At 45.9% G+C, this 27,061-nt stretch overlaps 1 protein-coding gene across 4 annotated transcripts in view; it reads left to right on the top strand.

The window, feature by feature from the left end:
- Window positions 1-17,421: 17,421 nt before the first annotated feature.
- CLIP2 (CAP-Gly domain containing linker protein 2) overlaps window positions 17,422-27,061 on the top strand; it is a 75,961-nt gene continuing 66,321 nt past the window's right edge. For all 4 annotated transcript variants that reach the window (XM_027690917.1, XM_027690919.1, XM_027690918.1 and 1 more), the window contains exon 1: window positions 17,422-17,516. The gene's annotated coding sequence lies outside the window, so the exon portion shown is untranslated. The remainder of the gene's footprint in view (window positions 17,517-27,061) is intronic.

Genomic DNA, 27,061 nt, shown 5'->3' on the forward strand with positions numbered 1-27,061 from the left:
CCATCATGCCCCAAAATCTAAACTGTTTTTATTCTAGTCCATCTGTTGAGATCATAGGATACCTCCAAGGCAAAATGAATTCCAAATTCAGTGCTGAAATAGCAGAACTTTTGATGTGTCTTCAGCAGTGCCCAAATTCACATGCATGGAGATGTACTCTATTATCCTGAGAGGAGAATTACCCTGAAAGGAGAATAATCCTGAATTTAAGATTATTCTTTCTGGCCTCTCTCCCTGCCACCCCAAAAGATATATAGAAAAGGCCTGTAATCAGTATAAAGTACAGGGAAAGGCTTTTTGCTAATGGTTTAGTCAGCAGGTATTCAAACAGCATCTACTACTAGTAGTGGGGATACCCATCAGAGACATAAATCATGATCTTGTGGTTGTCCCAGCAGCAGGGAATTCCCATCTGCAGCTGCTTGGTGGGAACAGGTGCTTTAAAGATAGTAGAAAGGCTCTTCTCAGACCAGCTCCAGTTAACTAAAGCCCAATGCAACTGGTTTCATCAGGGGGTTGGGTAAATGCAGAAGTTGTGGCAGGAGAATTGCTGTTTTGCATGCTATGGTTGGTGAAAGTGAGGGTGGTTTGTTTGGAGCTTGAACAACAAGTTGAAATTAGTGAAGACACTAAAAGTGAGGCAGTAGTTGAAGACAGTGAAGAGCAACAGCAAGGAAATTATGGTGGGGGATGTGAATTGGAAAACCCAGAAGGCAATAGAAATAAAGCATGAGAGGAAACAACTTTAGGCAATAGTTAGAGAAAAGTATGGATCTGTATAACCAGTAATAAAAAATCCTTACATAGAATGGTTTGAGGAGGGAGGGGACAGCTGTTTAGTATCCAAGGTCATTTTGCTTTTGGGTTAAATCTGTGAGTTCAGTTTACCATTATGGTCAGGGCTAACACTACTGCGTGTTACCCTGCAGGTCTGGGAGGCCGGGGCTGAGATCTTAAACTGCAGTGTTAAGAGAAGTGCAGAGTTCCTTGGGCTGTCCATCCCCAGCCCCACAGCCACAGTTCAAGCTGTCCCCTCCTCTGCTGCTGTTCCACAGCCACAAGTAGGTCACACAGCACAGATGGCCTCGCTGGCAGGGACGTGTGGAGTCTGCAGTCTCCTCGGAGGCTGTGCCCTCTCCCTTTCACACAGTTAGGCTGGAGACAGTGCAATGAATTCTGATGCTACCAACCATTTTATCTTGTGTTCACTGAGGCTGAAAGCAGAGAGTAGAGCTGGTACAAATAGCAGGAGTGAAAGTAATGATGGGGCTGTTGGGAGGGAGGCTGGGCTGGTGCTTCATGAAATAGGGCATCACCGTATTAGGAGGTTTCCTGGGCTTGACGTGTCTGCACCCAGACTGACAGGGGCCCTGATTGCTGCAGAGCTGCTGGGCTTGAGCTCTAGAGCACAACCAGGATGATGCTGTCAGTATATGCAGGTATTAATTTGTCCTTGCTTTTGTAGCATCACAGCACCCCTCCACTCTTCATGTGGTTATCCACAGAATGGCTCTGGGAGGTACAGTTGTGATCTAATGTCATGGGGCACATTTAAAATTTCTTCCTAAGTATAACAGCTGAGGTCCCACATTCCACCAGCACACTCCCATCTCCCTGTTTATTTTCCCATCCTCTGCCTCATCCTTCCTCTCTCGTGAGCATCTCGAGTACCTGCAGAGCAACAGCAGCTCCCCAGAACAATCTGGGTAGATACACCTGCCCACCCTGTTACCTGAGCACTTCTATTTATCCCATCTCATTGCTTTTTACATGTTCATTAATTACTTTAATTCTTTTTCTAATGCTGCCACGCGAAATTGTAAGCAGCATAACACCTTCATCTGCAGGTAGGAAATTCATACTGCTAGAAGTGAGGCAAGGCACAGGCCATGGTGACAGAGGAGCTGGAAAGATCAAGTTCAGCTTATTGCTACCAGGAGACTCTAAAGTTGCAGAAAATTCTTTTCTATAATCATCTGAAGAAAGAGTAGATTTAGATCACTGCCATTTTTAAGCTGGAGAAGCTTTATTATGATTTTTATGCACGTGTTGAGGAACAAATTACAATTTTTCTAGTGCTTAACACTAGGTCACAAGAAAAGCATTCAGCAGCAGAGCCCTGCTCCTTTGCCCTCTGGATGCTTCAGACTAAAAATATGATGGAAATTTCCTTTCTTTTTCTTCTTTAAGCACATAATAGAGAGCGACGAGTGTCCAGCCCAAGCCCAGCCGCGCGGTTACAGCTTCAGTCAGTAGAGGGAGTACGGACACCTGGATTAAAGCCGCGCAGGGTCACCCGTGACAGCCAAGGGAAACGACTTTCTCCTGGAATTCCTCTTTTGTCTGCAAAACCAGGTAAGTTCTCTGTGCGTGCGCTCTCCTAGATGTCAAAACGCAGTTGTTGGCTCCTAACGCTGGAAGTGTGGGAGAGGGGAATGATCCTTTTTTCCTCTTCTCCCTGTGCAGTGTCCCTGTGGCCACTTGGCTGTTCGCACCTGCAGATGGGGTTGGCGGCGAGCAGCACCTTTTCTCCTCCGTGTCAGGATCCTGTGTCACCTTTAGGGACTGGAGCAGGGTTCTGTTGGGCTCCAGGGAGGACGTGGCTCCCCCTCTTCACTAAGGAAGCGACTCTGTGCGTGACTTATTGCCAAATGTGGATGTTGCAAAGAGCATCCCGCAGAGCAAGTGCCTGGCTGGGACTCCCTTGTGTAAGAGGAAGGATCTTGATGAAGAAGAAGGAACCTGATGGCTCTCTGAGCCTTCTGCTTGAGGACTCAGCCCCGAGCTGAATTTAGAGTCTGGCTGGAGTGCTTGTGATAGAGGAAGAGAGAAAAATCTGGCAAAAATAAAAATGTGGCTGTTTTCTTCAGACCTCTGTGTGTGCAGGTGAATTTTACTCCAAATATTTGGTGTGGCTTTGCCTAGATGTGAAATGAAAAACAAGACTTTTAAGGTTTGTTTTAGTGGCTGCATATCGGTTTGGGATTGAAATGATGACTTGGTATGGTAAGTCTAGAGCCAAATACCAAAATATGCACTTGGATTTTGATTGTCTCAGGCTCACAAACTTTTCCTGAGTCTGGGAGGACATGAAAGGAAACAGTGCTGTGTGACTGGATGAAGGTGTGTTCTGGTTTATGGGGTTAAAGTCCAGCAAAGCCCAGGTGCTGCATGAGCTGGCACTGCACAGGCAGAGTTGGCAGCAGCCCCTGGAGCTCCAGACAGCCTTTTTCAAAGGAGCTGTGACAGGACATCCCTGTGCAGGTAAGCCTTTGGACACTAACCTGCAATCCAGGCTTCCTTCCTCCTGGGCTAACTCCCTAAATTTAAGGCTGCCTCCCTAAATTAAACCTTAATTACGTTCACTATATCCTTTGATTTATGACATTTGCTGGTCATTGTTTCCAGTTATCACAGAAGTCTGAGAAATGGGGACAGGAAAAAAAAGTTTCCCTTTCCTGCATTAGTCACCTGGGTTTTGCCCCTTCCAGGTGAACAAACCAGGGCAGAACGTGCCTTATGGAGCAAGTGGGACTCACCTGCAGATTTGAACACAGGTTGGAATATCTCCTGGTGTTTGGTCACTTCCTTGAAAATACCTGGTTTCCCTGCAGCCTGGTTGCTCTTTTTCTGAGGATCCACTGCAAGGTGGTTTCCTCTGAAACACAACAGGAAAGGGCAGTAAATTCCAGCATTGGGAGAGCTCCATTTAAGCAGCAGAGTAATTTGTCACATCACTGATGCTGCATTAAGTGCTGTGTAAGAACAGGGCATTTTAAACCCAATGAGACAAGTTGCTTATCTTGTCTAGTACCAGTAAATCTTGCTTTAATGGTAAAAGAGTTAATCTAATCAATTAAACATTAGCTTATATATCTCTTTTTTTGTATTTTTTAACCTGTGTTTCCTCAGAGCAGCTTTAACTGTAGCAGGAGGGAAAATCCTTGTAGTATCAGTCTCCTTTGTTTCATGCATCCAGAGCATCTCAGAGCACTTGGGTTGCACAGAAGCTGTGCTGAATCAGCCTCCCTGGTTGTTTGTAGAGCTTTCACACTGCAAGTCACAGAGTAAAAAGTTTCTGTCAAAAGTGGCTTGGAGAAGCCTGAAACCATTCCTTACATATGGGCTGTTGATATAATCTAAGTGGGGTTTTTAGGTTTTTTTGCTGTTGTTTTTAAAATTTCCATCTACAGCAGTAATCTTAATGATGCTTGCACTGATAGAGAATTATTTCTTCTTTTCCTTGACCCTATACCATTCTTTACGGTACTTTAAATATAAATTAATTTTTTTATTTAATCCCACCACATGCCATTATTAACCCATGTATTTTACTGCCACCCAGAAAAGTGCATATAAGATGCTGACACCATTAAAGGAATGTTGGCTGCATCCCAGGGTGCATTTTTCTGCCTCTCCTTATATGTGTGGGTTTTTATTGTCTTGGGTTTTTTCCCCTTCCTTTCGTTCTGACTGCCCTGCTATGACTTGTTTCTCGTTTGCTCAGCCCTGCAGGGGAGATATTCTGAAGGCTAATATTCATTAGGCAGTAATTAAAACAATGAGGGAGGGATGTTAATGTAAAATGCTACATTTTTTCTGTAATTTTGAAGTGATAATTCTTCTGCTGCATGTGCCCTCTTTTAGGAAGTCTGTCAGGAAAGTAATAGGTAGTTCTTTCCCTGCAGATTCCAGAAATCACAAGGAGGAGTTCAGGCCTCTCAGAAAGATTTTGTTAGAGTGTCCTGTGCACAATAATTAGAGTTCAGAAACAGTCAGCACTGAAGGAAAGGCTCGTGAAGGGAGGCACAGCCAGTGCTGGGCGTTGGGTTTGAGCTGAGGGGCTGATGGTTGTTCCCCTGCACACAACCAAAGATGACAAATGACATCAGAACCTTCACATCCATCTTCTCAGGAAAGTGAAGGATTGCAGAGGATGGTTTTCTCTACTGATATAAAGGGTGGTCTGTTATTGAGGACACAAGGAAATGGAAGAGTCCTGTCTGACTATGTGGGAAGAGATCATTTTTCCCAGGAAGGTGTTTATTCTGGGCTCAGGTGTGCTCTTACTCTAAAGGCACTTGTAAAACTACCTTTAGGGTGATGTAGTTTTGGGACATGAGTGTGAGAAGAGGGGAGACCTCATTGTGGTCTTCAGCATCCTTGTGAGAGGCAGTGGAGGGGCAGGTGTTGATCTCTTCACTCTCATGACCAGTAAGAGGACTCCAGGAAATGGCAGGAGCTGAGCTGGGGGAGGTTTAGGTTGGATATCAGGAAAAAGTTTTTCACCCAGAGGGTGGTTGGGCACTGGAACAGGCTCCCCAGGGCAGTGGTCACAGCACCAAGCCTGTCTGAGTACAGGAAGCATTTGGACAACGCTCTCAGGCACATGGTGGGAGTCTTGGGGTATCTGTGCAGGGCCAGGAGTTGGACTCGATGATCCTGAGGGGTCCCTTCCAACTCAGCATATTCTCTGATTCTAAAGTGGGGAGAGAGATTACCCAGAGAACTCAAGGCAAGAGTTTATGCAAGTTGCTGGGGTAAACAGCCTCTCCCAACCAAACCCCAGAGGGATCCCATCCTGCTGTGCACACGTGCTGCCCACCCAGCACACATTCCCCGGGCAATGCAGTGACTCCCTGCAGGCCCCCCACTGCAGGACACCAGCTGAGTTTGTTCCCTGCTCCACTGGGTCACCAAGCAGGACATTCCGGGTGCAGTTTGCCCTTTGTGATTCCCCTTCCTCCCCTGGCAGGAAGGCTGGAAGGAAGGGAGCTTTCGTGCCTCCATCCTGCACCCCTGCCCCTCCTTCTCGATGTCCTGGACACTTGCCAGCCTGTGACTGAGTGTCCCCAAGAAATATTTACTTCCTCTTTTTTTTTGTTTTTGTTTTTTTTTTTTTTTTGCTTAGACCTCCAGAGGCCTCGTTTTTCATGAATAAAATATGAGCTGCTCTCTTGGAGCCATGAAGGGAGGAAACCACTGCCAGCTGGTGTTGCCACTGCTTTTTATTGCTGTGGTTGCTGATGCCTCCTCCCTCACAGGCAAACAGAGCAGAGGAGAGAGGAAAGGGCTCTAGGACTTAGTCTAGTGACTGTTTGCAGTGTGAGTTGTGCTGTCTGGAGCCAATACTGGGGAACACATCGCTTTGTGATGACTTATTTCAAGCAGTTTGTAACTGAGGAATTTAAATATTTCAGTTTGAACTGAAACTATTATTTTTTTGCTCAGACCATGTCACTGGCTGATGCTTAATTTTCAGTCTGTCCCCTCTCTCCTTTTTTATTATTATTTTTTATCTTTCAGATCAATGTGGACTTGTACAATCCCTTGTCACAGCTGAATCACATCTTGATTTTTCCACCTGCTTCCAGAGTTTATCAAGATTCTTTTGCATTAGCTCAATTTTTCTTGCAGCTCCTTTTGTCTTGGCATTTTGTTCAGATTTAATAGACATAATATGCAAATAATAACATTACATAATAGCACTTAGCCTCTTGGTGACTGTGCTTGTGCTCCTACTTTGAAGTCTTAATGGATGAGGTGTAGGGATGTCAAGTATAGCTTTCTTACCCATATGAGTAAATAGCAAAAGTATTTACTGTGTGTAAAAGTATTTAATTTGGCCTTTATCCACTACATTGAGTACAAATGACTTTTTCTGCAGTTTATGCAGACTTTTTCTGCAGTTTAATAAGTGTGTCTATGTGCATGTATTTACATGTTTGTACATGCAAAGGATACTTGTGTGTGACTCTCTATAGGTTTGGTTAAATACAAATTGACCAGTAGCTCAGAAAAAGGTTTTAGATGTTGAAAAATATTACTTTTAATGCCTACACAGGAAATGCAGATTCCCCCAGCCTTACAGTGGTTATTTGGTGATTATTTGGTTATTTCATCCACTCCTCTGCTAAAATTTAACAAAGTTTTTCAAGGTATTTGCTCAGTATTTCAGTTGTCATTGATGTAAAATACTGTTTATTGCTGCACTATGGGAGGATTCTTATTCAGGCAAAGTGCTACCCAAGAAGTAGGGCTTGCAAATTGAGTGTATGTGACTATCCTGTTCTGCAGGGACATCCCTCTTTGTCTGATCAGTGAATTCCTAGTTAAAAGATCCTAAAATGAACATGACATCAGGTGATAAAGGTACCGAAAGGACAGCAAATATTCCATACTGTCATTTGGGGTGAATATGAGCTGGGCTTGAGCTGTTGCTTTCTCTACCTTTCAGGGGTTCAGCTCCTGTCCATGGGTGATTCTGCAGTACAAATGCCACCTGCCCTGAGTTCCTTCAGTGTAGGAGTCATGTTGGAGTGGAATAGAGTAAGACAGAGCTGCCCACACTGTCTTTGTTGTAAAATGGGTCTATAGCAGCTGTACAAACGGGATTGATTGTACAGTTTATCAGTCAGATGCTTCGTTGGGCTTAGCTGTGAGTGGATGGTTTGACCCCATACAACCAGAATAGAGCAAAAAATGCCCTTTAGGAACATCCCTTGTCTCAGTGCTTTGTAATAATCACAACTGTGCTTAGTAAACCTCATCTCAGAATGGAAATATTACTTATTGAAAATAACTCCAGGAGGCAGTGCTACAGCCTGTTGTGTGCACACACAGCCACATTGAGTCCCAGCTGTACAGATGAACCTCACACACCTCATCTGGTCCAGATTGTAGGTTATAAATCCATTTATTAGAACCGGAATTTAATGGAAATGAATGATTGAAAAGACATCTCAGCTGCCAGAAATAGACTTTCTTTCCCCAGTATATCAGTCAGTGTAACCTCGAGCAAGGTATTTGACTTCCTTATGCAGCTGGAAAATGGGGTAGAAGGCAGGAATATAATTATAAAATCATATGCTGCAGCAAAGTGGATCTTTCCTGAACAAATAAAGGATTTACAAACTAAAAGCTTGTGCTGTCTCTAATGGCATCCTACTGCACCTCAAAAAAATATAACACAGGGAAAGGCTTGATCCTGATTAGGGGGCTGTGCACCTGCAAGGACAGCACAGCAGTGCACACGTGGTGTGGAGATGACTTTCCTGATGTGTCTAATCTCATTAATTGCACGGAGATTGCTCCTGTACGTGAAGTTAAACCTGCACTTGTGACTTCTGCTAAATTTGGGCCTTGGTTCCCTGCTGAAATCAGCAGGCTGGGAGCACGACGGGGGGGCTTGGATGAGGTTTCATTGGAATGGGTGACAAACCACCTCTCTCGCTGAGACGATCCCAGAGACAATCCAGCCATGCCTGGAGGTCGTGGAGGCGGGAAATGATTGGGAATTCTCCACTGCTGCAGAGATCAGAGACTGGCTTCCAGCAGAGCTGGGTGGCAGCACGTCCTTGCTGAGCCCGTGGCTTTGGCAGTCTGCAGGCACAGATCCTGTGAAAACAAATCCAGAATTGTTGTGGGACAGGTCTTGTTTTGTGTTGGGAATGACACCCGCCTCCTGCAAGCCCACACTGGTACAGGAGAAGTATTTCACCCTTCTGTCTGCTTCTGGCACACAGGCTCACAGTATTTTTTATGCATTCCACACCTCTCAAAACAGCACAGTCCCAAGGCAGTGATGATGGAATGAATCCAACAAGGTTCTAGTTTCTTTTCATCTCCTGCCCAAATTGACCTGCTTATGTACCTCTAGATCTACCAGGGACACAAGCTGGTCTTTGAATATAGTGATATGTTTTTTTTGCAAAGTGAGGCCAAGGAGAGTGAAACTGCCTTGCAAGTTTGAAGTGCTATTTACAGGGGTTAACTCTAAAATCCTCTTTATTTTCTCTGGAAACAACTGCAGGGCAGAGCCTTGCATTACAACCCTCCTTGGCTGTTCTTCCCTACATCAGTCACATCACCCTGTGAAGGGGGATCCACATGAGCTGGGGATTCTAAGTGGGGAAATTGTCAGACTTTTGGGACCTGAAGGTCACTGCAGTATGTCATTCCCCAGGCATTTTTCTCTGGAATTGCTATATGGCTTTGTTTTATGACCTTGATGTCACAAAGTATTAATAATCTCTTAAAACAAGCCCACTTGCAAACAAAAAAAAACCACAACAAAGAATGATAATTTCTTAGGTTTTTGGGTTGGTATTTGTAGTCTGCTTAAATATCACAGCTTTTGGTGTGATACATAGGTATGGATGCAGTGGGTTTCTCTGCCAAACTTGCCTGGATACAACAAGGAAATGAATTTCAGTCTGTTGGAAGGGCAGCTGTTTCCATGACATTTTAAGCCCAGTTTGTAAATATCTTCATCTCTTTTCTTAGAATGCTAGATGGGTGTGACATAGCTTAGTTCCTATTTTTAAGTTTTTTGCACAAAGAAAGAGTCTATTAATTATTTATTTCCTTTCTTCAATAAATATCTCAGATAGTAACCAACAATTTCTGTTCTGTTGCCACAAACATTCTTAGATGTATTGCAAAGAATGGGAAATGAAAGGTGCAGGTTGATACCTACTGGAACAAACCAGGAGCCTGTTCAGGCAACAACTCCTCTGAGAATCTGACTGTTATCACAGGCTCAAAGAAAATAGAGAGGAAAACATAAATTGTGATACCAAACAATCATAGAATCTGCTTAGAGAAGTTTACTTTTTTCCAAGAGTTAAGGATTGTCTTGTACTTTTTAATTCTAATTAGAATTAACATAGCTACAGCTGCAATATAATTATCTTAATTACCTTTAATATATTCTGGCATTGAATTCCACAGGTTAATTTAACTTAATTGTATTTTTCCACTTGTTAACTTCATATTTGGGTTTTTTTCCCCACTTGTTAACTTTGTATTTGTTGTATATTATATTGAGCTTGTCTGTCAGTACTTAGGACTGAGTCAGAGAAGGCAGCATGACCTATTTTAACATGTACTTTCCACATTTATTCTGGTCAGCTCAAAGCACTTCACAGATCAGGTTGGTATCATTGTTCCTCTTTCACTGTTAGTGAAAGCAGTTATTGAGATTGGGGGAATTTCCATTTTACACCAGCAGTAAACCCAGAAATTAGATTAGAGTCCAATTCTCGTGTTTCCCTGTACAGTGCTCTATAGAAAGCCACACTGGCAGCATTCTCACAGTGATTCTTCCTTACTGGAACATATAACACAATTTATGTAGTGCAGTTAATAAAACTAAATGGATAGGAAACTGAAGAAGTGTGTGTAAGTTCCTGGATCTGGGTTATATCATGGCACTTGACAACCAAAATCCATGTTATAAAGGATTTTCTGTAGTAAATATTCTAAAATGAAAGTGAACACCTGGCAAAGGATCAGGCTTTCCCAGCCTTTCTATATCTGTTTTAGTAAGGCTGGGATTTCTCAGAGTCCTGGCTGCCCTTTCCACCTGGCAATCACTGCAGCAACATCCCCTTGGTGTGTGAGGTTGGGGGCATCCTTGCTACTCTCCTGTCACAAGAAATACTAATTCTGCATAAAGAAATAATCTCCTTTTTATAAAGACATCCCAGCAGTTCTTTAAACCTTTTAACATCTTATTGAGAAATGACAGCAGGGATCAGTGGATGGCTCTCCAGTGCTTTCCCAAGGACAGGATAACAGCCCTTTCCCCTGCATCAGCGCTGAGACACGATGTGCTGAGGGCATTGAGCTGTGTATTTATGCTCTGCCCACTACTGTGGTATTTCAGTTAGGCCAGGCAGGGGCTTTGGTTGAACCTTTCCTCAGTTAAAAGCACACCTAAGTTGGCAGGAAGCAGAGGGCAGCTGGTTGTACTGTCAATGTCCTCCTGCCTTTTCCATACTCCTTCTGCCTTACGCAGGGAAATCGCTGCTATTCCACACCTTCCTCTGGAGCAGCACAGCTCTGGCAGAGCTCAGCAATGTGGGACTTACATCTCACCCACCTCACAAAGCTGTTTGGGACCAACTGGCTCATCAGCTGCTTTAGTGGCTGGAAATCAGTGGACTGTAGGTGATCCTGTGTGGGACTGTGAGTCACCGACATGTCTTTATGCTCCAATTTTCTCATCTGCAGCTTGTTATGAAGATCGTTCCTTGTGTGCTTTGGGATCTTCTGGGAAAGCGTGCCCTGTGCTAAATTACAGTGTCAGTGCCTTTTTGGGGATAGCTTTGCTTTTCTGGAGAATTAAAGGCTGAGGAACCAAAGTGGCAGGACTGGATGTTCAGTGGTCAGTGCCCAAAGCCACGCCAGCAGTCCAATCCTTCTCCATGCACCGCCTGCTGAAGACATTTTAAAAGCCTGGCTTTTCTCTAAGTGTCAGAATTGGAGCTTATTTCCCTCCCCTTTCCCATTAAACACAGCTTGGGTTGTAGGTACTGAAATCTTTTTTTAATTTCTGGGCACAGATAGGAAACCTTTTCATCCTGGCTCCTGTCCCTCAGCTTTGATCTTCTAATACATTCCAGTTCATGCAAAGGAAATGGGACTCTCCTGCCTCTCACAGCACATTCTGTAGCTCTGGTAGAAAACATCTGGTGCTTCTGTTGGGTCCAAAACAGCCTTTGTGGCAGGGCCCAAACAACAGGGAAATAAATGGCTTTTTTTTTCCCCATAAAGTACAGGCTGGCTCCAATTTGTTACAGAACCTGTTTGACCAGGTCAGGGAACACAATAAATCTTCACACTCCTGGTGACAACAAGGAAAGTCTCCATACCTGGAGCAGCAGCAGCAGAATAAGGAATAATTTTTTGACATCCAATGAAAAATAGTGATCCAGAAGGACTTTTGATTTGCAATGCACAGAAACAGAGATTGGGTGGTTTGCAGGCAACTGGTGCTGGTGGACACGATGCTTTGGCAACAGGGAGAACATGGAGTTGCCCCATTAGGAGTGATCTTTGTCTCCCTGTATTTTTTGGAGGACACATGGAGCTATACAGAGAATTACCAGAGGCTTTACAAAAGAAGGCTGCAGCTTCACCTAATAAATAGAGTGTAGGACACCACGCCAGGAGATCCAAGGCTGGCTTTCCTCTCTGGCTTGGATGTGATAAAAAGAAATGCATGAACTGAGTGACATGATAATTCCCAGAGTCTGTCCAACCTGGATTAGAGGGGCCCTTGGGAAGATAAACTAATCCCTCTCAAATTTGATTCTTGAGTCTACAAAATGTAGGTGATGTTTGCTCACCTTTGAGGTCAGGAGGCATAAAAGTGTCTTTATTTGTGCCAGCCTGGGTAAGTGCACCTGGCAGTTGTCCTGATCTTTAAAAATGGCTTAACAAAGGACAGCCTGATCTTTAGTCTTGATTTAGACAAGCAACAAGCTTTAGGGCAATAACAACGAAAATAAATATGTGGTACTATGCTGGAACAGCTTATCCACTACTTAGCCTCTGGTTTTTTCGCTGTGTTGTTCCCCCCCACCCATGAATAAGATGTTATGCTCATTACTGCCAAATCTCCCTTCAGTCTCTCCACGCTCTGATCCTCCTGTATTACTTTTTTTTTTGGGTCATGCTTAGTTGTAGATGTTTGACTCTGAAATGCAGATGTCGACCAACATATTTCTGTTTCAGCTGGGTGATCACAGATACGTTATTTTTTTCTTTCCATGAGTCATTTACTTCATCTGTAAAGAGGAGCTTCATCTTCAGATGAAAGACTGGTGATAATCTACTGACTTAATAAAAGAGCTTTTCCAAGTTCTCCACTGACAGTGTGATCTCGTGTAGGTCGTCTGGCCAAAGTATTTCAGAAGGCCTCCAGTTAATGGATGCTGAATTTTTCTGCAAGTCCACTTGCCTTTGGGCTTGTGTACAGGAAACAGCCTTTGTGATGAAAATGTCACTATGTCTTTGACTATGCAATGTTGTCCAATTTTATTGTTTTGTATTTTTGTGGAGTGCTGTCCCACATTCCTTAGAATCACTGCTGCTGCAACAAAGTAGTTTACTTTAAAAATGTAGAACAACAGGAACCAGACTGTGTTAATGATTAAATTATACCGATGGGGGAAGTTTAAGTAACAGTTAATGCACTAATTTCAGTATAGGAAATACACCAAAAAAGCAGTAAGAGCTCCTCTTGATCTTCATAATTAATGAGAACTGCCATGATCCTTCAACATATTTCCACCCACACTTTCTGTTATGTTAAGAAGTATGTAGGAACTCTCAGCAGTCAGCCTGGTAAAAAAGCCTTTTCCAGAGCACTTTCCATCACACTGCACAAGCCACGTGTGCTCCCCTGAAGGATCCTGGAGCCAGATCTTGAATCCTGGCCAACAGTCTCATTTCTTTCAGTGAGCAGAACAAAGTGAGGCCTTCAGACAAGAATGTACCCAACACGCATGTCTGTGCACCCAAATAAGCTCTGTCAGCTGTGCTGAGCATTTCTGGAAGGAAGATGAGTGGGATTCTTATCACTTAACTTTAAACATCTCATTTGGCTAATTCTTGACTACCCCTATAATTCATGGATGGAATTGAGCATTGCTAGAGAGCAATTAATCCATTTTTTGATGTCTGCAGTATGATGGGGGGAATTTATACCCCAGTGCCTATTCCTCTGCACTCATTATATAGGAAGTCTAGACAGTCGGCTCGGATATAAATGTCTGAAGATGAGAGGTTTCTCTCACCTAAGGAGACACAACAGAATCTGCTGGATATTAGAGGCTTTGCAGTGGTATTGGGCTGGATAACACATGCCTGAAAACATGTTGCCATGTGGCCGAATTGTTGCAACCGTGCAAGATCTTAATTTTAATTTAACTACTGTTTACAGGAAGTTTCTGAACTTTAGTCTTGGCCTAGAATGGGTAAGGCCTAAAGCAACTGCTGATCCTTACGATAAGAAAGTCTTTCAGCAGCTCTGTAATCAAAGGGAAGAAACAGCTTTTCTTCAGATCACTGCTTTAATCTTGTTCCTCCCACCAATGCTGGAATTTTCGTGCTCTGCCCCCAAATGCAGCAGCCTATTTATAGTGTCAGCTTGAATGAACAGCGAGAACCTACCCTCTCATTGCGGCTGCGCCTGTGAGATGTTGGAAATCATAACTGCACGTTGACAGCTATGAAGTTGCACAATATTTTCAAATGTAGTTGTTCCTGCCACCACCCAGTTCCCACAGGACACAGGCAGGGCAAAGGGATTTACTTGGCAGGGATTTCTAGGCATGTGGTAGGAAAAAGACGGAAAGGATTCAATTCTGAATTGTCAACCCCAGTTGACATCTGGGGTCCTGATGTCACCACTTCACGTGGCCTGTATGTGCTCTCTGTCACCTCTTAGAGGTTGCTGCCTTTGGGTACATGACAAATCAAGTGTCTCATCAGCTCTTTGCAGAGAGATGCTTTATCTCCTGTTCCATAAAGGTACTTGAACATTTTGTCTGTCTTTATTCAAACAATATAGATAACAGCAAAACACAAAAAGTTTGCTGTTTTGGTTTCCCTAGGGGCAGGTGTGAGTATTCCCTTGGTTTATACACTAAGTTGTCTGTGTAATGCTTCAGTTTGTCAGGATAATTTAAAAGAAAACAGCACTGAAGCTTTTTAGAGATGCCAACAGCTGATGCAAATACTCGTCAAATCACAATAATGGATCAGTCAAGTGGAGACAGTTTTGATTATCTGTGAGAAGCCACTTTTCAAAACAAGACAAATATCATATCACATAAAATAGGAGGGTAGTAGAGAGTATTATCAGGCAAATGTGATAGCCCAGAGATGTCAGAGATCACACACCAGCTCTCTACTTGTAATGGTTTAATTAAAGTCATGGCTCTGCTCACCTGTGTAAATTTAACAAGTGCTCACACCTTCATAGGCTGGAACTTAAGTGTCTCCTGTGCTCCCCCGGGCCTGGGAGGTCAGTGTGGGGTTCTTTGCCTGCACACGGCCCCTGTGAATAAATAAATGGTTATTGGGAAATAGTAGCACCACCCCGTGGGATGATGGGACTTCAACATTTATAGTCATCCTTTGTGACAAGCAGGTGCAACAAAAGCTTTGTAGGAGAGCACTTGACGGCAGAGACACAAACTCAAGTCTACGGGTCCTTCAGCCACATCACTGCCAGAGCTCCGGCCCCGGATGATCTTTCTTTCTCTCCCTGGAAATTCCCCTGAGAAAGTTCAGTCAGAGAGGCAGATTTGTCAAAATGATTCAAGGAAATGACTTAAGAGCTGTGAAATTTTTTCTAGCTTCATCTTATTGAAGCCAGGGGGCTCGATTCTCCTCTCGGAGCCACTGTGGGTACCACAGACTATTGGCAGGCAAAATATAACCCCGGACTTGCTGACCTTCTCTGTTGTAATGTAGATACAGGGCTGTAATTTAAACATTTAAGTGGAAGTTTTTATACTAAGAACAAATTAGTGTATGCAAGATACAGCATAAAATTGTACAAAAATGAGGCTTAACTTCTAAGCAATTCCTGATTTGAAATCCTGCCCTGAAGCACCTGAAAATATTAAAGAGGATTTTTTTTTAACAAGAGTGCCTTAAATTTTCACTCCTCCTTCTTACCAAATGCATGGCTACATGTAACATTTCTCATTAGTCTCTCTGGAAGTTGCAAAGGGAGGTCACCATTGTTGCTCCACCACCATTTGGATACAGAAGGAGACTTGGACCTAAGGATAGGAACTGGCTGAGCTGGCAAACCAGGGGTGGAACTAGATGGAGAAGCAAGAGGTCCTGTTGGAATCCAAGCCTGATTCAATAGGCACCTTCTCATCTAGCTCTACTCCTGGTGACATTCTGTCTCCCTAGGCAACTACAGATTTGAGAGGAGACAAAAATTCTTGTATCCAGAACCACAAAGCAATGACTTGAGCTTGGATGTAGGAAAATGCCAGGGAAAGACACTGAACTAGCAGTTGAAGCAGAGGCGTTGGAGTCAGGTGCTCTAGGTTCTATTTTTGGCTTGGACCAGCCATTTCACTTCTCTTTACTTTGGCTTCCCCTCTGCAAGATGGAAAATGAGGATGCCTACGGCTGCCTCCTGAGGCTGGATCATCTTGCTAAGGCCAGGGCTGTCAAATCTCATATTCTGGATGATGCTCAGTTGACCTCAGTCCTGTTCTTCCCTGCTTTGCTGAGTGCATCCCCTTCACTTGCATCTCCTTTCTGCTTTCCAGGGCCCACACAGGGGCTACGGAGCAGAGTCACGACAACAAATTTTGGGATTGCTGCTGGGTGGGACCCTCCTCTCTTTCTGCATGGACTGGGGCCTTCCACTGCAGTATTTGATGTGCAAAATCTCCTGGGCTGCCCCTTGGGTGATGTGGGGTGTCTGCAGAGGTAGTAAAGTACACTGAGTAGAGTTATGACCCTTGTGAAAGCAATTCCACTCCAGGGATGCAATTTCTGGGCACTGGCACTAGGCAGGTGGTGGAAGGTCCAGAGAAGGGAATGGAGCTGGGGAAGGGTCTGGAGCACAGTTCTGGTGAGGAGCTGCTGAGGGGAGCTAAAGGGGCTCAGCCTGGAGAAAAGGAGGCTCAGGGGGGACCTTCTGGCTCTCTGCAACTCTCTGACAGGAGGTTGGAGCCAGGGCGGGATCAGGCTCTGCTCCCAGGGAAGGAGGGACAGGATAAGGGGAAACGGCCTTAAGTAGCACCAGGGGAGGTTTAGGTTGGACATTGGGAAAATTGCTTCCCTGAAAGGCTTGTCCAGCCCTGGCACAGGCTGCCCAGGACAGTGGTGGAGTCCCCATCCCTGGAGGGGTTTAATAGACATGTGAATGTGGCACTTGGGGACATGGGTCAGTGGTGGCCTTTGCAGTGCTGGGGGAGCAGTTGGAGTCGATGATCTCAGAGGGCTTTTCCAACCTAAACGGTTCTGTGGCCCTGCTCCATTATATCTCCATGCAATGTCAGCCCAGGCACGGCTCTGGGAAGCATCAGGAGGTGATGGGGGCCAAGTCATGATCATCACCTCCCCCTGCCCTTCCTGGCTTTGAATGAACGAGTTTCCGAGTCTGCAGGTGCTTTCTCTTTGCTGCATTCCCCAATAAATCCCGGTAATTAGGGCTCTCTCTTTTTTTTTTTTTTTTTCAGGAAGCACCGCCAGCTCCTCCTGCCCTTCTTGCATCAATCAAACCCGCTACCACCCTAAATTCAGGTGTGCTTGGAGCGCTCCTCATTCCCAGCGCCGCAAAGGTGAACTTACGATTATTATTTGTGGTTTTAAGGCAGGAGGAGCCTCCGCGCTGCCTTTCCACCCTCCCACCCGGTTCCGGGCGGCGCCGGGGCTCGGCAACCAGGAGGATTTCGGCGCGGGGCGGCCCCGGACCGGCCCCTTTGTTCGCGCGGGCCCGGCCGTGCGCCGGGAGGGACGGAGGGAGGGAGGGAGCGGCGGTGCCGGCCCCGCATCCTCCCCCGGCCCCGCATCCTCCCCCGGCCCCGACGCTCCGAGCCGCCGCCCAGCTCCCTCCTCCCGGCTCCCCGCTCCCTCCTCCCGGCTCGGCCCCGCCGCGGCCGCGCAGGGAGTGGCAGGGCGGCCGCCGGGGCTGCATCGTGCGGTGGCACCGAGCCCCCCGCCCCGCTCCGGCGGGCAGCCCCAGGGTAAGGGGGACGGCGGGAGGGGCGGGAGCGCCCGGCCAGCCCGCAACAAAGGGGGGATGAATGGAGAGGGTGCGGGAGGAGCGCGGGGGATGCGCCGCTCGGTACCGATGGGAGGCTCGGCCGCCGCACGCATTGTCCTTGGGGTGGGAAAGGCACGGAGCATCCTCAGCGGGCCGGCATCCCGGCTGCATCCTCGGCCGGGCAGCACCGGCACCCACCGGCGGCGGGAGGGGCTCGGGGGGTGCGCACCCACCCGACCCCCCGGGCAGGGCGCGGGGTGGGCGCCCGGTGCTCCCGCGGGGTCACGGCGCGGGGGGAGCGGCCTGACGCCGCGAAGATGGAGGTGAGAGTGGGTGTCAGCATCCGCGGCTCGGTGCCGAGCGAGTTCTGGGTCTGAAACGGGAGGAAAATTGCCTTTTGTCTGTGGGAAGCTGGGCTGCGTGCTGGGCTCGGTGTCCTCGCTGGTTTTTTCCTATTTAGCGATCGAGATATCGACATTAACTACATCCTGCAGGATCTGATGTGGGGTTTTGTCTGTTGCAAGGAGATGCGCTTCCGAGGAAGGCCCAGGTCGGGCTGCTGGCGTTGGCAGAGCGCTCAGGTTGTGAGCAGAGGGAGCAGGGGTCTGCCCCTCGCATCTCCTGACACAAAACAGCGAAGGGTCCGTTTGGGGCAGCATCCAGGGATGCAGGCAGAGGCACAAGTAGTTATCTGCACGGTATCCAGGCAGGCTGCAGCGGCGTTTCCAAAGTGCTGGGAGACAAAGCACTGTGTCAGCACCGAGTGTTATTTGCTGCTCTGTTGAGCATCAGTCTCACAGGCCTGGAAACCTTGTCTCAGAAACTCATCGTGCTGGAATGGATGTCAAGTTTCACCAGCCCATCCGTTACTGCTTGGCTGGAAGTGTTTCCTCGAGGGTGACTTGCGACTCGAGAACTGGTCTGTGTGTGAACAGAGATATGTTTGGGGTGCCTGGCCAGGCTTGTTGGCTTTAGCCTCTGCCCAGCTGCCTGCTAGCAGCATTCCTCTCCCCAGTGGTGCTCCAAGAGAGCCCCTCTAACCAGCACAGATCTGTCCTTGCTGGGGTGGTGATGCTTTAAACGTGGTGCAGCTGCCTGATCTTAAAGTTGGGTCGGAGATCTGGCATTTTAAGAAATTACCTGCCTGCTGTTACAGCCTGCCAGGGATTAGGAAGGAGGGGGACTGCATCAAACAGCTGTGCTCTCAAGAAACTTGTCACTGCCTGCCAGAAATCCCTGGGAGTACGGGACTTCAAAGGCTCAGCTCTGAGACACGGCACAAGCGGAAACAGCACCAGCCATGGCAGGGAGAAGCTGTGCTGGAGCCCGTCTGTCATCTCAGCAACACACGTGTGGGGCTGCCTTCAGCTGGGGGAAAACCTGTGTGTTCCAGGAGATGCTCTTAGGATGGGTATGGATGTGGGATTATCTGCTGAGGCCAAGGGTTGGTATGTGCCCCTTTAGCCTTGGAGGTTGCCGTAGTTTACTCCAGCAAGTAGCAGTTCCTGGTGTTTCTTTCTCCCCATTTTTGCTTTTGCTCTGGCAGAAGAAATGATGAACAACTCAAAAGGGGGGTTTTCAGGTGCCAAGGGATGTGGCTGTATAAATGCACACATGCCAGTTTTGGTGTTACTGGTGAGTTAAAATAGGTCAGGGCACAGATTCCACCTCCTAATTGAGGTTGTTGGTTTTATTTATCCAAATGCTGCCCCTATCCATGAAACTTGGGAAAATTAATGATTTTTTTTTTCATTTTGGAGAGGGATGTCGTAATCCTGGTGAGGACAAGAGACAATGTATAAAGCAAGTTCCATTCCCCAGGTATGTGGTGTTGCTACCACTTTGCAGAGTGTACACAATGCATGGCAAGGTTTGGATACTTTTAAAGCTCTGGGAAAGCCCAGGTCTGGGTAGCCAGACCTGACTGACTTGTTGCTAACCTACATTAGACTCTGATGTGCAGTTATGTATAGGGATATCTATTGTTATTTATAGAGAGATCTGTTTTTTCATAAATATCTTTTACAATTACCTTGTGACCTGTTTTTCCCTCCATCTCCCGAGAGGTCTGAGCATAAGAATCACCCAGAAAGTCACTGACATGGAGTCAGAAAGCATTTTTTTTTTCCTGCTGCTCTATTGCTGAGTTAAACCATCTACAATGTCTGGCTGTTGTTCTTTTATCACTGTTCTTGTGAAATTTATGGTAGAATTCAGGTCTCGTTAGGCAGGGAGAGCACCTTGGCTGATAGCACTGGTGATGTCTGCCCCCAGCAAGCCTTGGGCTTTGTTTTACTGGTCAGTTTTCTAAAACAACCACGTTAAGTTGCTGAATAAAGCTGAACTTTCCAAGGTCACTCCAGAAGCCCAGATTAGAGAAAGGAACTGGGCTTGTTCTTCCAGAATCCTACTCTAATCCTGCCTTCTCCCTATGTCTGTCCTTCTTGTCTCCGTGGCTGACACTGTCAGACACACAGAACTCTCAGAGCATCACTGTACCAAGTCTTTCTGCAGTACCACCATGACCTCGAGCCTTTCTCCTGCCCTGCTGAGAGCACCCTGTGTGCTGTGTTTGTCTCTTGTACTTTCTGATGCTAAACAGGATGAAGCAAATTCGCTTTCCTCATAGCTGGATTTAATTTCTTACTCTTATGTGATTGTGCTGCAGCTCTTGCTGTGGAAAAATTACTTCACTGCATGTGACTGAGTCTGGCACCTTAAACTGATACTTTCTGCTGTTCCTGAAAAAAATAAAATCCCGTTGAAACCTCCTTTAAATAAAACCCATAACAAACCCACAGTATTTCTGCATCAGATATTTTTGAAACCATTCCTGTGTAGTGGTACAATTTTTATTACTCCATTCTAAATGAGTGAAACTGTGTCTATAAAACAGCCATGCTTGATTCAGATGGAGCATAAGCAAAGATGTGTGAAGAAAGAGAACCAAGCTTTGTGTTTTGCTGTCACAGTTTCCATTTTTTTTACTTCAGAAGGATGGAATAAAACATGATGCTGACTTGAATTGGTACTGAAATTAAGCTGTAGCTTCCTTTCAGTGATTTCTTTTTATTGAGCTAATGTTTACCCACCTGCATAGTTGTAGAGATACGTGGCACAGACTGGTGAAATTCCACATTGTGGGTTCTGAGCCAGCCATGAAGTCTCCCTCTCCCCATCCCTGTCTGCTGAAGCACAAAGGGAATCTGAACTTTGTTTGGTTTATTTTGAGAGTTAATGTTCTAAACTGTGCTGTTGACTCCCTTGATAACCCTGTTTGTGCCTGGGAAAGCCAAATGATTATTTTTGAAAATATTTATACTCTGTATCTATAAAGTAAACACTTCAGAAGGCCTTTCCATGGCCTTTGATGGGTTGGATATTCAGGGACAGAACGGTGCCGTCTCTGCCACTGCTTTTTCAATAATCTTGGGAAAATTTTTTTCCTTCTCTGTATCTTTTTTCTCTAGGTACAAAACAGGTGTTACAGCTCTGACCTTCCTTTGAGGCTTGTGAATGAAATGCTCTGGGGATATTGGATATGTGGATCTTGGAACTTTTAAGTCCCTTTTTGGTACTTTTAAATCCCCCTCCTGTGCTTTCACACACGCTTCCTTTAAAAAGTTAATGCAAATAAAATTGCATTGCTTGTGCCAGAGCTATTGGTCAAAATTAATTCTATTTTATTTTAGTGAATAACTAGTAAAGAACCCGTGGATGGATATTGATTACACTGGAAGGGCTTCACAGAAACTTCAAGAAATCATCTGATCCATCTGTCTGTTCCTGGTTAGGTCTGTCTTCATCTCTGTCATTCAAGACAGAGGTTTGAAGATTTTTATTTATTTTTTAAAGCACAATGAAGTGATGAGGGATTTTCTGCAGCCACTCTGGGCAGTCTGGCTCAGTTTGAACCCTTGCTGTACTGTGTGTCTTCCCCTTTGTTTTGTCGCTGTCATTGTCACTTTGTGTCTCTGCCTGTTTCTGTACAAAGGACAAGCACAAAGGTGTTTCACTGACAAAAAAACCAGCACAATTTCTTTTGCAGCACATCCTCCAGAGGGGCAGAGGAGGCTCCCAGCCTGAGGCACCAGCTTCTGGCATAGTGACTGACAAAGGCTTCCTCTGGCTGGTCTGTTCTTTTTCTTCCTTTGGCATATTCCTCCCCTCTTTATCTGTTGCATCATGCTCTGAAAACTTCTGTGTCCTCTAATTAGTGCTGGAAACTTTTCAGTGGTCCTGACAGGCACAAAAAGCAGCTGCCTGTTGAAACAAACGGCGCTTTCCCATCCCTTGCAAACACTCCCACTCATGACCTGCAAGTGCCTCCCCCGGGTGCAGGGACCATCCTGGCTGGGGAACAAACCTCCCTAGAAAAAGAGGCCTCTCCACTTCTGTGTTTAATGGGCTTTTTAGCCTCGTATTTGGCTGTCAAACATCGTGTGCTGTGCTACCTCAGTGGCTCCTGTCAGCATGAAGCCTGCCCTGGTGATTAAAGCCTCCTCCTTGGCTATATTTAGCATTTAGCTATTTGTTTTATAACTGAAATCCTTACTATGCAAACTGGAGCAGGTCACTCTGCAACCTTGAATAAGTGCCTTTTTTTTTTTCCTCTGGACTTTTGTTTCCCAGCTGGTAAGTTTGGCATGTTTAACTGATGACCAATCCACCAGCCATCCCTAATGGAGATTTAGTGATGGACAACATGGCACGAAAAGGCAGGCTTGTGTGAAATGCGCTGCTGAGGCAGAGGAAGAGGATGTTTTGCCTTTCACTGTTCATCTTTTATGTGTCTGTTTATGTAGGCTTTTACTGGGGTCTATGAAGTAGCTTTTTGAACTTGCTAAACCTCATCTATAGTAAAACTTTGTTTATATTTATTTGTATATTTATAGATATTTCTAGTAAACGAAACTGGCAATGCCTCCTGCAAGCTTAACCTTGATGTCTCTGAAGCATCTGCAAGCATTTTTCACCTTTTTATCTCTGAATCCCCCCCCAGCACATTGGCTAAATGCTGGGAAGGTGTCAGAGCCCTTCCAGCATGCTGACATGGAAATGTCAAAGTCAAATGGTGCTTTTGGATGCTCACATGGTTCAGGTTTATGGAGTGCTATGCTATACTCTGCCTTAGGGTGCCAGCAGTATTGATTTTCAGAGTTAGAAATGACAACTTGGTTTTTGCTTCTCCTTTTTGTGGTTGAAACAGGTCCAGTTTGTGTTAGAGATGTTGTGCCAGTGATGTGCTCTGGCTGCTGCCTGTAATCATGCTAGATGGGGGTTATATCTTGATCTCTTACAAAATCCTGATTGTGGTTTTGCCTGCATTAGTGGTATAGAAGCAGCCTGTTTCTGTGAGAAGTGAAGGAGCAGCCGGGGACAGAGGGGCACTCTGTAAAGCTCCACAGGAATATGGTGGGCTAATCCATCTGTCCTGCCTACCTGCTTGCAGTCTGGGTTCACCCATCAGCATCACTCATCTCCAGAGATAAGAAACCTTAAATCCTGGGTTTTAGCACTGATCCATCTATCCAGACCCTTTCCTTTTGGCTGCTGGCATCCATACAGCACACGCTGCTATGCGTGTGCTTCCCAAGGGCGTGGCACTGTGTGGACAGAGATGCTGATTGAAGCCAGGCTGTGGAGCAGCACAGCTCTTGCAGGGTCTCTGCTGCTGTGGGAGGAGGTTGGGATGGACAGCCTGGCCCAGGTGTGACAGCCTCTCCTGCTCCTGTTGGCCCAACAGGTCGTGCTGGAGTGGGCATGTTCTGTCTCCACACCTGCTGTGCAATCTGATTGTGTAGGATGGGGTTTTCTTTTCTTACTCTCTATGAACTGCAATCCCCAACCTCTGGTGTAACACAGCAGGGAACCATCCCATGGTGCTGGTGTGGCTTAGTGCCCAGAGGCTTTGAGCTGGGATCTTGCCTCTCTCCATGTGGTGCAATCCGAAGTTAGTGTTGGCTCCTGCAAGGCAGAGTGTGAGTTGTGGGAAAAAGCATCAGGCAGGAGGGGATAACATAATACTGTTGACAGATAAGATCCAGTTTGATATAACTTGCCAAAATCATCATGATTTTGGTCACTAGTGGGGATGTGATCTGATTAGGAGACTTGTTCCTTCTTGCACTGTAAGGTTTGTGAGCTGTCCAAACTCCTGGCTACAGCTGGAGTTGCAGGTGGTACATTAGGAAACTCCATGATTGACGCACGCTGGCCTAAAGCAAACTCTGCAGATTAGGGGCCTCCCTGTCTCCAGGGCTGTTTGTGGTGGGAGCTGTGTGGATGTGCCACTGTGAGTGAGGTCTGGGGAGGTGGCAGTGTTTGTAGAGAGGCTGAGGTAGCCCAGAGGTTGCTGCTTAAGTGGGAGGCTCAGTGCAGGCTGGTGAATCAGCAGGGAGGAGGAGGAGGGTGCTCCAGGGAACAACCCCATCCATCACTGCTCTGCTGCTGCCAGCGTAGCAGCAGGAAGCAGTGGATGTTTGTGTGGGTAGAGGGGTTGGGGTTTACACAGAGCCTTGCTGGTCTGGAGGGAGGATGGGTTTGCTCCTCTGTAGCATCCTGGGTTTGGTGACCTCAGATCTTTCCGTGGGGACCAGTGGTGTGACCTCCTGGTGTGCCTGTGACCCCTCTGTTCACAGATTGGTACTGTTATTATCCCTCTTTTTGTGGCAGGGAGATTCGTGACCACTGTGGAAGAAGGAAGCAGGAGTCCTGGCTGTCAGTGCTGTATCTCAACTGTGAGATGATCAGAAGTTGGATTAGATGACCTTTAAAGGTCCCTTCCAACCCAGCTGGTTCTATGATGCTGTATTTCCTTTTCAGTTTCCCTCTTGTTGTATCTTAGCAGCCAGAGTGTGAAAGTGGGTTAGTTATTCTTTAAACTTTTGGAACAGTTGTTTTGTTTGAAGGAATAAGGTGAAATTAGCTCATTGTGTTTGGAACAGAGCTTTTTCCAGGCTTGATGAGGCATCACCTGGGGATGCAGCATGAATTTTGGGTTGCCCAGGTCTAAAATGGACTAAATTCAAGTGATGATGGAGTTTTAGAGAAGGTCAGCTGAGATGACCCAGGAAATGGTGAGTCTTGTATCTCAGGAGAGCACTGCTTGTTCAGAAGGGCACAGTGAGGGCAGAGAAAGGGCAGAGCTGTCTCCTGGGGTTGGGCACAATGGGAGGGTGTCAGAGTTGTGCAAAGGGCAGAGCGGGTACATGGGCAGAAGGTTGGCTTGGATAAATCTGGACTGGCAACTGGTGGGGGGTTCCCGGGCAGTGGAGCTCTGCTGAGCTGCAGGAATGAAACCTCTTGTGTGGTGGTTTCATAACTAATGGAAAGGGGCTGCACAGGGGCAGGGTTGGGCATTCCTACCCTGCATCCCTGCCTGAAGTTTCAGGAGCTTGTGGAGAGGCAGGGTCAGTTTTCCCCTGGTGTGACACTGTTTATTGGGGTGGTTCTGAGGGGGTTCCTGTGCTGGATGTTACACCTGCAGTGCCAGTGGGTCACAGCAAAGCTTCTCTCTGCTTTCTGCTGGGATTGCATTAACGTGGTGCCTTTTCCTGGTGCACCTGGGGCTGGGTGCAGACACTGGGCAGCATTAATGGAGTGCAGGGAGGGTTTCAGGGGTAATCCCAACGTGTCCTGAGGTATTTTCTATTACACCAGAAACGTGTTGTGTTCTACTCCTGTTTTCTTTGCTTTTAACCAAAACATCTGCACGTTCAAAGCTGTACAACTACACTGCCATCAGACAGGCTGTCATAACACTGAAAAGGAAAACAAAGTTCCTAGTTTAAAAAAAATTAAATGTGTATAGAAAGAGAAGAAACTCTCAAGACCAATTCTTTCCTATTTTCAGCTCTTTATTGCTCCAGCCTTTCAGTTACAGTCTACAACCAAGGCTGGCCTGCAGAGAAGTCTTCATTGCAGGTGCAGGTTGTAGAAAAGGGGGGGGGGAATCAGGACAGAAGGGACCTGACTCTTTTTGGGTTTTGTCATAACCAAACTCCAGGGCAGAGGTTAGGTTGTAGAAGTGCACGAATCAAAATCTATATGTTAACCTGAGCTCCAGGGAATAACAGGTTAAGTCACAGGGTGAACTTTAGTGCTACACTAAATCAAGCAGTGAAAAGCTGGGAAATTCCAAAAGCACAGATCCTTCTGCAGCTCTGCACAGTGTGTGTAGCATGGCTGGGTTGTTGTACAGCTCATATTTAATTAAAGAAACTGTTTCTCCAGTAGTGAAATACCAGCCTATTATAATGGAATATGTTTGTCATGTATCACTGTGTTTCCTGCACTCTGCCTGCTCTCCTCATGTTTCTCTTCCAGATGCTGTTTTTGACAAATAAGACTTTCTGTGATTAGGAAACTTGGATTTTATCAAAGCTCTGTGAATTGTAGAGAAACTGCTCATGGAATTGAGTGGCCCCTGAATCAAGTCTGAATTGACCTGGAGGACAGCAGCTGTGAAACCTCTGTGTACACTCTGTTCCCTTTCCATGTGAGCCTGCAATTTTGGTGTCATGCCTCTGTATTTCCCTGCAGGGACACTGTCCCCTGCCCCCCAGGGCTTAACTCCAGGGACCAGAAACTCATCCCCAGGATTTTTTCCCACAAATTAGAGATAGTTTGTTTTTTTTACTGCAATGAGTGCAGAATTGTTGCTATCTACTGTGTCAGCCTTCAGCAGGCATTTTGCCAGCATGGGGAGCACAAGCTCATCAGCAAGCCCATAATTACTCCCCAGTTTCTGTGATGACTTCCTTGAATGCACTTTGAGTTTTTTCCACCCACTTTGCCTCAGGATTTGCATTGTGGTTTTTAGAGTGCAGTATGATGGTTTTGCACATTCTTCATTGAAAAGCCCTTGCTTTAGAAGTAAATCACAGGATGTTTAGTCTATTACAGAGGTTAGAATTAGTTTAAGAAATACCTGAGCTTTTATTTAAAAGGCCTCTAGGCTTTCCCTTGGCCTTCTGTGCTAATTATTACAAAATTTGAGTGAGAAAGAAGGCTAAACACAGGCTTTTCTAGAGGTTAACAACCTTTCAGACTTGTTAGGGAAACTATGTAGTAAAACCAGAGCTTTAGGGCTGAAAACCTGTGTGAATCCAACTGCAAGAGAGAGGAAAAAACCTGATGGCTGACAGAGGGTACCAGAATTCCCTGGGTTTCCCTGCGTGTAGCTGAAGGCAGTATGCTCCTTTCTTTCATTCCCTCTATGGGAGAAGGAAAGGTTTTCTTGGGAGAGGAGTCTGACCTTAATTAAAAATGAGCGTCTCTTATTTCCTCTATACTTCAATTAAGTGCAAGGATTTACTCCTAATCTGCCACGTGCCTCAGAAATGGGTTTCTGGCGGCTTGTGGGAAGGAGGAACTAATCAGAGAAGTGAGAAGGCAATGGTACAATTACTGTGGATCAGATGGAGCATCTTAAGGAATTAACAGATAAAATTGCCTTTTCTTCTCAGCATAATCTCTGTCTCTATTAGTAAAGCTGTAGTTTGGCGTTATCAGATCCTGTCT

The sequence above is a fragment of the Neopelma chrysocephalum genome, unplaced genomic scaffold (genome assembly GCF_003984885.1).
Source record: "Neopelma chrysocephalum unplaced genomic scaffold, ASM398488v2 Primary Assembly neopelma1_82, whole genome shotgun sequence".
Classification (NCBI taxonomy): Eukaryota; Metazoa; Chordata; class Aves; order Passeriformes; family Pipridae; genus Neopelma; species Neopelma chrysocephalum.